Source organism: Ictidomys tridecemlineatus, assembly GCF_052094955.1.
Source record: "Ictidomys tridecemlineatus isolate mIctTri1 chromosome 1 unlocalized genomic scaffold, mIctTri1.hap1 SUPER_1_unloc_1, whole genome shotgun sequence".
NCBI classification, from domain to species: Eukaryota; Metazoa; Chordata; class Mammalia; order Rodentia; family Sciuridae; genus Ictidomys; species Ictidomys tridecemlineatus.
This window is the reverse complement of record NW_027520942.1, coordinates 1,386,970-1,397,997: the sequence shown is the minus strand read 5'-3', so window position 1 is coordinate 1,397,997 and position 11,028 is coordinate 1,386,970. Positions and strand designations below refer to the sequence as shown.

The window sequence follows — 11,028 nt, the reverse complement described above, 5'->3', positions numbered from 1 at the left end:
ATCCATGAGAGGGAGAAGAAGAAAAGCTGATTTAGATTTTAGCTTTTTAGGAAAAAGGATGATCTTATTGGAATCCTGTCTGTATATCTGAACTACAAAAATACTTCAACTTCTCCTTGACCTCTACTCCCATTCCATGCCATAGACAATTGACACTCAATTTAGCTGATGAGAAAAGCAAGGCAAACAGGTCTGATCTCACTGTTCAGTAAGACCTAGCAACTAAGCCCCTCTAAATCCAAATCCCCTCAATCTAAAACCTACCGGGTTTCAGGGAACAGGAAAGTTTAAAAGTTCATGTCCATGCTAATGAAGGCATTACATCCCTTCAAGCTAATCCCAATGTATGATTTATCTTTTTTTTTTGAGACAGGATCTTGTTCTGTTGTCCAGGGAGGCTTCAAAGACCTGGGCCCAAGCAATGCTCCTGCCTGAGCCTCCTGTGTAGCTTGGACTACTAGTAAACAACATGGCACCCTGCTGATGATAGTTTGCTAAAGCTACCTGAACCAACTGACATTAGGCATATGAACCCACCAAAAAACCTTCAGTTTTGGTGGATCTCAAAAGAAAATCTGTAAAGTCTCTTAACCTGGACATAGCCCACCAGGGCAGGATTCTGTCACTGTCTGGACATGTCTGACCTAGAGCTGATGTCTTGGATCCCATGATTGTCAACTCAGAAGTCCCAAGACTAGAGATTTCATTTTGATGTCCTTCTTAGTTAGTAAGAAATTAACTGTAGACCATTTATAGGATATTTATTGATGCTTATTCTCTCTCCTCTTCTGGAAGGTCACATTCAGTTTTGAGGAGACACCATCAAGTGGCCACCCAACTATAAATTCTGTTAGCACACTACCCTCATATCTCCAGAGATGGCATTGAGTTCAGCCACAGATCTGAGCTGGGTAATTGGCTCCTTCCTGCCCCAGACCTACCTATATAGCTTCCCATCCTGACCCTTTACTCACCCCCTCCAGATCAATAGACAAGCAGTGAATACAGGAATGGCTCATCATGAACAATTCAATCACATTAGAAACTAGAAGAATTCTCAGTTCATCTAAAAGAAGAGTTCTTTAACAAATTAATTACACAAAGAATTTTCTTTTTATTCAAAAACCTTTAAATCATTTCAGAGAGAAAGAACAAAATGAGGGATGATCACCACAGCCAAGACTTCAAAGTGCCTAGGCATTCAGGGCATATTCCCAGTGCATGAGTCCACAGGGGCAGTATGAGGGTCCAAAGTGGTGTATTTCAGGTTCCTTCTAGGGCTTTGGCTGAAGGGCATTGTACTGCAAGGCATCCTCAAGTTGAGATTCTTTTCCTTTCTGGGTTCCTCTGGGATGTAAGCCTCAGTTTTCAGCAGCTTCTGGGGACATCCTGGGCTCCAAAAGAAGGCCTGAGTGTGGGTTTGTCCAATTGTCCAGGCACTGGCACCTCCTGGGAAGTTCAAAACCCATTGGTCCCACTGACCATAGTGTTTGCAGATATTTGAGGTGACTAGAGCTCCTGAGAGGTTTCAGTCATTGGCTGCTGGATGGTCTTGAACTTGGTGCTGTTCCATCTCAACTCCGTGCTTCTGTGAAACAACACAGGCTGTTAGTGCACGACCTCAGTTCCCCAAAGACAGCTCCCTGCTCTTTGTAAGCCTAGTGAGGCAGTGGGCTTACTGGAAAATTCACATCTCTGCAGCTCTGGAGGCACTGGCAGGAGTGGCAGCTCAGTGAAGGAAAATTATCTGGGTTCAGGCCTAGGGGAATGCAGAGCTCTGGACAAGATCTCCTAAGAGTAAATGATCTCCAGGTTGACTGACAGACTGCCATAGCTTCAGCTTCCCTACCATGCCAAGGTGTGTGTGTACCTGGCCAAGGAAAAGGACCAACTCTTTCAGTCTGGTATGGACTGAAGATTTTCATAGTGTTCTGTCCAGTAGTTGACCTCAGAAGCAACACCCAATCATGTGGGAGGGACATTCATTTGTATCATACATTGATTTAAGTACCTCATAGGATTAAGGTGCAAGTGGATTAATCCTGAAGGCATTTTGGAATTCCTTGGTTTTGATTGAATTAGGGAAAGGATGCGTGGATGAGGTAGGATAGAAGCAAGCCTCTAGTTCTTTCAAGTTTCAATTCACTCTACAAATTTTTTTTCTGTTTCAAATAAACATAGACAAATTAACCAGGCATGTTGGTGCACCTCTGTAATCCCAGCGGCTTGGGAGGTCAAGGCAGAAGAAGTTGAATTCAAAGCCAGCCTTAGCAAGGGCAAGGTGCAAAGCAACTCAGTGAGACTCTGTCTCTAAATAAAATACAAAAAAAAATTCAAAATCACTGGTCTAATTCTGCACTTAATTTTTGTTTGTTTGTTTTTTGATGATTCTCATGAATGAATATTAGGCTTTACCACTGAGCTTCCTCTCAGCCCTTTTTATCTTGTGTTTGAGACAAGATCTGGCTATACTGCCTAGGATGGCATCAAACATCTGTATTTCTTTCCTAAGTATCTTGCTTCTTTGGGATTGCCTGCAAGGGTCACTACACCTAGCTAGTTCTCCGCATATGGACTGGCTGGTTTTAGAGACCAGACTCAGTGGTGCTGGATCATACTCTTAAGACCATGGATATGCATACCTTTGATGGCCTTGACAGATTCTCTGTGTTTCAAAAGTGAACACAAATACTTGAACCTCATGATTTGCAAGATTTTGTGGAGCTTTTTGTATCAAGACAATAGTGAACCATTTTCACATATAACCTCTAACAAGTTATAGAAAGAGGATTAATTCATTCTTCAGGAGATTATATTTTTAATTGATGTAAAAAGTTTCAGGGGAAATACCCAATTGTATTTAGAAGAAATTTTAACATTTCCTTTTTTTTTCTTTTTCTTTCTTTCGACTTTTTTTTTTTTTTTTTTGAGTATCATTGGGTATTGACTCTAGGGCTTCATTCATGCTGGCCAGCACTCTACCACTAATCTTCACTCAAAGTCCCCATCTGCAAGTTATTAAGATCTTTTTATGTACATTTCATCTGCTGCTTCAAATTCTGACATAGTAGCCTTTAATGTGCCTTAGCACACCCCAACTCTCCAATTTCCTGCAGTGGACATTCATATTGCTGCTGTCCACATAACCACACATAATTGTCTCTATGAACCTGTGGGAGAATTTCTCTAGAACAGGTGACGATTAATAAAATTGTTCCATAAAAAGTGTATGACCTTAATTTTACCAATAATTGACAGATTGTTTTTAAGGTGAAGCATTTATTTTCCAATAGTGATGTGCAGTACTGCATGCACATATTCCCCCAAAACACTTGGAATGACCCTGTATTCTGATATTTGCCAGGGGCTCTGTGGCTCTGTAGAGGTTTGCTCTGGTGCTGAGGGCTACTTTTCCAGTCTTTTCTAATTTCTGAAGCTCTGTCTATGGGCCAGTTGCTGTGTGATTTTTCAGAGACATTCTCTGATATTCAGTCTGAAATCTGCTTTTGCTTTTTGATAAGATTGCTAATTTTCTTTATCCCTTGTGCATAAACTATGTGTGTTCAGTGTGGGTTCCTAAAGACAGGAGGAATACAATCGTGCTATTATATTAGACTTTGTGCCTTGAGCTTATTGTAATCTCTTTCATTTTTGACAACCCCAGAAGAATGGATACAGAAAATAATACATTTCCTGTTGGGCTGGGGTTGTGACTCAGAGATACAGTGCTCACCTAACATGTGGGGGCCCTGGGTTTGATTCTTAGCACCACATAAAGAGAAATAAAGAAAGGTATTGTGTCCATCTACAACTGAGAAAAAAATATTTAAAAAATACATATTCTCCATAAAAAGAATATTTAAAATATTTTTGGTGTTTTTATAAGGTTAGTTTTATATAATTTTTTCTTTGAGCAAATATACAGGTAAAAGAAAACATGTCTTTCAAAATTTCATCTAGATACTTTATAGGTTTTCTTCTGTGTAAGCCTTTCCATCAAGAAATACATTGTGTAACTAGAGACATTTGTACATTTTCTATATAGGTTAACTCATTACCACAGAGATCCAGGGACCAGAGGCAGACATTCTGCCTTCCAGGACCTCCTCTCCCTGGTTGGTATTAAACTGGATCTCAGTGACACCATTCTGAGAGATGCTAGTGTCTGAGAGAAGCTGTGCTGGTCAGGGACAGCCTTGTGGCTATCTTAGACACTGAAGACTCCAGGCCCTTCCTTAGGTACATGCATGATACAGATATTGTGCAAAGAGACACATTTCTCAGCTAAGGAACTCCTACCATCTCACACTTTGTTTTCTATACTTGGATATATTTGTTTGAGGCTAAAATTTGGGGCTCCTTTGCATCACCCTCCCTGGATACATTTTATACCTCTGTCCACCAAAGGAGACCATCTCTAAGGCTCTGATGTCCAGTCCACAGCACAACTCAGAATCAGAGCTCTGTCTCCTACGTCTTGCAGCACTCTTCCATCCTCTCTTCTCTCTTCATTCTGTCTCCTGTTGATCAAGAGAACCAAATATTCATGAGAGCCTGTACAACAACATCAATTGCCTATTAGAAAGTAAACAAGGAGACTTTGGTAAGTGATGCATCTTACATTTTTCTGGAACAGAAGTAAAAACAAAATCCACCAATCTGAACACTCAGTACTCCTAGAACTCAGTGGTCATGGATCAGGGTTAAAAGTCTGCATGTCTCTGGGGAGCCTGTCTCTAGGACTATATGGATTTGACCAAGAGAAGCTGCCAGGTCAGGCGACTGTCTGGTTGCTTTGCAGCATGGCACTCTCCTGAGGATGAATTTAAGTTCTTTGGTGACATGGGCATAGGGTTCTGGAAAGGCAGGCAGGTAGAACTAGGGATGGTTCTATGGTGTATGGGTGCTAGGCAAGTGTCTGGGTGGAAGAAGACCCAATATAGCAGACACCATGGCCTATATTTTAGGCTTTCCCACCAGGGTTCTCCCAGCTGAGGACAGAAGGGGGAACCACTTCCCAGAATCTTTTAACCTCAGTGACAAAGGCAACTGGGATCTTACTGTCACTCTGTAGATTCCAGAGCCTGCTTGACACAGGAGTGATTGGTCCATGACTTTGGCCTCTAGATCTGAAGAAGCAGTGGCAGGGCTGAAAGAGGAGGGAATGAATTGAGTGGCCGCTCAGCATTTGTTTTTTACTGATGGCCTGCTTGAATGAACAATTTCAAGGTAGAGTTCATTATGTTGGGTGATGATGGTACTCTTGGCAGCAAATTGCTTCATAAGGTTGGGTCTGATGAACTTCAGTAGAAAAGCAATCATCTTTACTTTCCTGTATATCTAGGAAGAACAAATTTAAAAAAAAAAGAAAAAAAGAAGAGAAATCTTCTTGGATGCAATTATAATAAATCTAATTGGTATGAGTAATTTATTAGATTAAGTAATTAATTAATTAGATTAAGCAGATTAAGGTTAAAATATTTTGCAAAGGCTTACTCATTATGAAACACCAGATTCTTTTTCCTTTGTATATGTGAAATCCCATTATCACAGTGCTTCTTCAGGGCATGTGCCTTTGCTTCTACAAAGGCTTAATTCATTATCCCAAATCCAACCAAAGGCAATGCTGCAACCGAGTCCTTTGTAGAGAGTCCTGCTAGGAGAAAAGATGGAGATCAATTCTCAACTCTTGATTGGAATTCTCAGCTACCTGTTGTGTTTCTCTACTGATGAATTCCTAAATTATAAGGACTAAGGGGAATATAGAGGTGAGGTGGGGGGATGGAAAGCTATACTCTTCAAATATCCAAAAAACAAATATGGTTCAGATTTAAATTCTTATCTCAACCTTTAATAGACTAAAATGTCATTATATATTTTAAAATTTTAAGTCACAGCTGGTAGACATTGTTCAATCTGTTAAGTGAGAACAAAATTCTTAATTTTGAAACTTATGTCTTAGGATTCTAAGAAACCATAGGTCAGTCCAGCATAGTTGTGTCACACACTTGTCATCACAGCAACTAGGAAGCTGAGGCAGAAGGAATGAAAGTCTGAAGTCAGGTGAGGGACTAAAGGAGACTCTCTCTCAAAATTATAAAAAGCCTGGAAATGTAGCTTTGTTCTAGCGACCTGGCTTCAATTTCCAGTACTGAAGAAGAAAAGAGGAAATATGAGTGAAGTAACAACAGTTCCTGAAACATAGTACAACAAATAACCTTTGTAAAGGTTTGATCATTCTTACATGATTATACTGCTTATTATCCTACAAGCATAACCCCAATGAAGAACAAAACTATGGCTCTTTAAAACATTTCCCTAATGTAAAAGAATTTCTCATGTTTTACTACCAGAGCCCCTTTATTGGTATTTTCTTTCAGCCACAGAGCCTTCCTAAATGTCCCAGGCTTTCTAAAACTTGAAGTCCTCCCACCTCAGGCTCCTTAATAGGTGTGATTACAGGTATGGCCCACTGTTGCAAGGTTACCAGAAATTGGTTATTAAAAAATTATCAGAAGCACACATATATTTACATCTTATAGAAACACCGGCCCCTCTGTTTAATGATCCTTCAATGTCATCAACTCTGCTTTATTATTCAATTCAAGCATATTCAGAGAGCTTACTTCAGCCAGTTGTTATGAAAAGAGCTACATGTATGGCATGTTCTCTCTCAAATGTAGAATTTTATAAACAAAATTTTACTTGAATGTAGAGTAAGGATTATTAGGGTCTAGGAAGGATTGACGACAAGATGGAAGACAAGTTGGTGGAAGTGACTAGTGCCCTCCGTATGAATGAAGATACAACATGAACCCCTTCAACGTTTGTTGTAAATATGTCAATAGATACATTTTTAAACCAATACAAAAAAACAAAGATGAATAAAACTAATTCTTTTCTCTCCTGTGGGAGCAGGTTCAGAATTCTGTAGTCCTTGAGTTCTACCTGGAAAGGGACCACAATGTGGGGGGGAAATTCCCCCACCTTGGGAAAGCCTTGAGCAAGCAAGAACCAATCCACTTACCTGAGGGTTGCTGAGAAGGATCCTTAAAGTCACAGAAATGACTTCTATTGTGGATAGGATTGGAGGCTTCTGTATAAGCACCTATGAGGTCTTGGCATCCCCAAGCTACTGCAGATGAGATCCTAGTCCCATAAGATCAGTGCATGCAAAAGTACAGAAGGGAAGATGAGACTGTTGGACACCACATATGTCTCCCAGGGGCATTCCCACAGCTTTTTTTCTCTGAAACCCATTTCTATTTCAGATCCACTGCCATGGGCCACCAGCCCAACTCAGGAGCCCTGCAGATTCACACCTTCCTTTTTTGGGTTGGAAGGCACAAGGTGGAGTGGTGCCCACACTGAACCTGGAATATCCAGCTATAGTAGTGTCTTGGTGCAGGCACACTTTCCATCTGTGGCCTTCGTATTCTAGACCTTTAAAAAGTTTTTCAGATTAAATCAGCCTTCTTTGGTGTATAATAACAATGAGATTTGTATTAATGGATTATAGTAATTGTGAGTGATTTTCTAAAAATATTTATTTAGTTGTAGATGAACACACAGTATCTTTATGTATTTTTATGTGGTACAGAGAATTACACCCAGTGCCTCACACATGTGAAGCAAGCACTTTACCACTGAGGTATAGCTTCAGCCCAGGGAATTTTTCTAAATGACATTTTATCCCCTCTTTAAATAAAAGAAAAAAAGTAAGTTATTTCATTAATTTAGTCAGTTAGTTGTAAAGCAGAAGAGAAAAACCCTCAGTGAATGGGAAAACAAAAGCCCCTTTTTTTGACATTTGCCTTTAGGTTAAGCCCCTACTTTTGTCTTGACATTTTCAAACTTAACCTCTTACCAGCACTAGCTTCTGACTTGGGCCCTGGCTACTATGCTATTCCTATAATTCAGATTCCTATAAGTGAGTTATCTTAGGTCTATCAGATAAAGCATATCATTTTTTATGAAAAATTGACATTTTTCTTTTATCTTGTTTTATTCAGAGTGAGAAAACTAGAGGGCAATATGAAAGGCAAAGGGTAAAATATGAAATAGATGGTCTCCACTCAAGAATGAAGGAACTGGCAGGGGTTGTAGTTCAGTGGTAGGGGGCTTGCCTACCATGTGTGAGGCACTGTGTTGGATTCTCAGCACCACAGAAAAAATAAATAAAATAAAGCTATTGTGTCCACCTGAAACTAAAAATTAAAAAAGAAAGAAGGAACTTAAATTTGATTAACAATTAAAATTGTTTGGATAAATTATCTGCACACTTCTTTTACTGTCATTAGATATAAAAAGACAGACTCTTGATCTTCCATTGTTTATTAATGTTCTAGATTTATGAAAAGGTTTTTAGAAAATAGAAAAAAATTTCGTAACTCATTGCTTAAGAGATCCTGACAAATCATAGAGTGTATTTATTAATCACTAAAGGCCACTGAAAATGAAAACAATGTTACTGAGATGTAAAAAAAGAATTTCACTACCTAAAATAAAACTTTCTTTTCCAGCAACATCAATACCCCAGAGTATATCCTAACATTTGAAAGGGTGGATGTTGGAGCATCATGGTGCTGAAGACCAGTGTGTCTCACTGATCCAAAGCAGAATCATGAGGCACAGGTTGTATTATCTTGCCTGCCTAATGGCAAATTCCAACCACACCTATTCACACTTCACCAAGCAAAGGTCTTCACTTCTGTTCTTTTCAGTGGTGGCAGGTGTGCTGCAGCAGCCAGCAACAGGGTCCTGTTTGTGAATGAAAAACATATAAGGCTGTCTTAGCCTTCCCACTTTCTGCCCTGTGGGCCTGGGATCCATTGGCTGTGGATTGTAGTCTACTTACTGCTGTGAGCCATTCCCTGCTGAGAGGCCTTCACCTAAGAGCAGGCTGGAACTGCTCCCCACAGACCTACTGAATCAGAATCTTCAGTTAAAGTATGAGCAGGTGATTCCTTTTGGCAATAGAGTTTGAGGAGCACTCTGGGAGCTAAAGAATGATTTTCTAAGGGTGTGGATACTAGAATTAGACAGGCATGAGTATAGATAGGTAAATCAAGTAAGGAATATCTAGAAGTCCAATTTTGAGTGAGTCTGAAAAGTGAGAGACTGTCCCTGAGCAATCTTATCAAAAATTTGCCCCAGCTCCAAACTGCTGTAAAAGTAACCAGTCAAAAAAAAATTCCTACACTAAGGTTGTTAGGGTGTTTTTCTACTACTCCATCCTGCCCTTCTCCTTCAGCCGACCTATTATCCACCTTTTGGACATCCCAAGAAGCATTCTATGGCCTTGTCATGTCCACAGGAAGGAGAAAAATAAGGGGAAAAAGAGGAAATCAAAGAAAGCCTAGGAAATAAAAAACAGGCAAAGGGCAGGCCTGTGTTTCCACTAGGGAGCCTCCAGGGCGCAGAGGCCAGCCCATTGCACTCCATTCCAGGGGAGTAGATCCTCCAGGCAAGGACCTAAACCCAAGCAGGGCCAAACGAGGGCCATGGGTGTGGAAAGGCTGCCAGGTCCAGCATGAAGCTGGGTGGCTGGCTGGGAGGGGTCCCGGGACCCACTGGAGGAGACCGGACCAGGGAGTCATGCCACCTAGGCCAAGGAGCACACAGAGAGCACAAGTGGAGAGAGATGAAGGGGAGGTATGGCGTCGCGAGAAGGAGGAACATGTGGAGGAGGAGGAGGAGGAGGAGGAGGAGGAGGAGAGAGTGGAATGGGGTGGGGGGGCGCGAGGGGCACCGAGGGGAGCGCGCGCGGTAGGGGGCCCAAGCAAGGGGCCCCCGGTGTGACCCGACGACCCGGAGCGACACCACCCGACGCCACGGGACGGCACGCCACGCGACACGAGGACGAACCCGCGCTCAGGGGCCCGGCCCAGGAGCCAGGCCCCAGGACTGGAGCTTAAAGCTCCATGGTTAGGGAGGGCTGGCTTGGGTTAGGGGCAGCAGGCAAGGCGAGAGGGCAGGGGAGGGAAGGGAGGGGATCGCGCAGGCCAAGGTCAGCGCAGCGCCCACGTCCACTGCCAGGTGTCAGGCTACGGGCAGCCAAGGGGGCCCAGGCGAGGGGCAGGCCTGTGTTTCCCCTAGGGAGCCTCCAGGGCGCAGAGGCCAGCCCATTGCACTCCATTCCAGGGGAGTAGATCCTCCAGGCAGGGACCTGGACCCAAGCAGGGCCAAACGAGGGCCCTGGGTGTGGAAAGGCTGCCAGGGCCAGCATGAAGCTGGGTGGCTGGCTGGGAGGGGTCACGGGACCCACTGGAGGAGACCGGACCAGGGAGCCATGCCACCTAGGCCAAGGAGCAGGCAGAGAGCACAAGGGGAGAGAGGGAAGGGGAGGTATGGCGTCGCGAGGAGGAGGAACCTGTGGAGGAGGAGGAGGAGGAGGAGGAGGAGGAGAGAGTAAAATGGGGTGGGGGGGCGCGAGGGGCACCGAGGGGAGTGCGCGCGGTAGGGGGCCCAAGCAAGGGGCCCCTGGTTTGACCCGACGACCCAGAGTGACGCTACCCGACGCTATGGCACGGCACGCCACGCGACACGAGGACGAACCCGCGCTCAGGGGCCCGGCCCAGGAGCCAGGCCCCAGGACTGGAGCTTAAAGCTCCATGGTTACGGAGGGCTGGCTTGGGTTGGGGGCAGCAGGCAAGGCAAGAGGGCAGGGGAGGGAAGGGAGGGGATCGCGCAGGCCAAGGTCAGCGCATCGCCCACGTCCACTGCCAGGTGTCAGGCTGCGGGCATCCAAGGGGGCCCAGGCGAGGGGCAGGCCTGTGTTTCCCCTAGGGAGCCTCCAGGGCGCAGAGGCCAGCCCATTGCACTCCATTCCAGGGGAGTAGATCCTCCAGGCAGGGACCTGGACCCAAGCAGGGCCAAACGAGGGCCCTGGGTGTGGAAAGGCTGCCAGGGCCAGCATGAAGCTGGGTGGCTGGCTGGGAGGGGTCCCGGGACCCACTGGAGGAGACCGGACCAGGGAGCCATGCACCTAGGCCAAGGAGCAGGCAGAGAACACAAGGGGAGAGAGGG

The 11,028-nt window shown here is 44.0% G+C and overlaps 1 long non-coding RNA gene across 3 annotated transcripts; it reads right to left on the bottom strand.

The window, feature by feature from the left end:
* Positions 1-1,109: 1,109 nt before the first annotated feature.
* Positions 1,110-10,973, bottom strand: LOC144372186 (uncharacterized). 3 transcript variants are annotated; one of them, XR_013432208.1, is made up of 6 exons: positions 8,677-10,973; positions 7,028-7,149; positions 5,497-5,653; positions 5,062-5,340; positions 4,393-4,520; positions 1,110-1,588 (listed from the first exon to the last, which is right to left on the bottom strand). It is a non-coding gene; the product is annotated as an uncharacterized LOC144372186 (long non-coding RNA). The 3 variants fall into 3 exon arrangements; XR_013432207.1 differs by having other exon boundaries at positions 8,692-10,973; XR_013432209.1 differs by lacking the exon at positions 1,110-1,588 and adding an exon at positions 2,050-2,310 and having other exon boundaries at positions 8,692-10,973.
* Between the last annotated feature and the right edge of the window lie 55 nt (positions 10,974-11,028).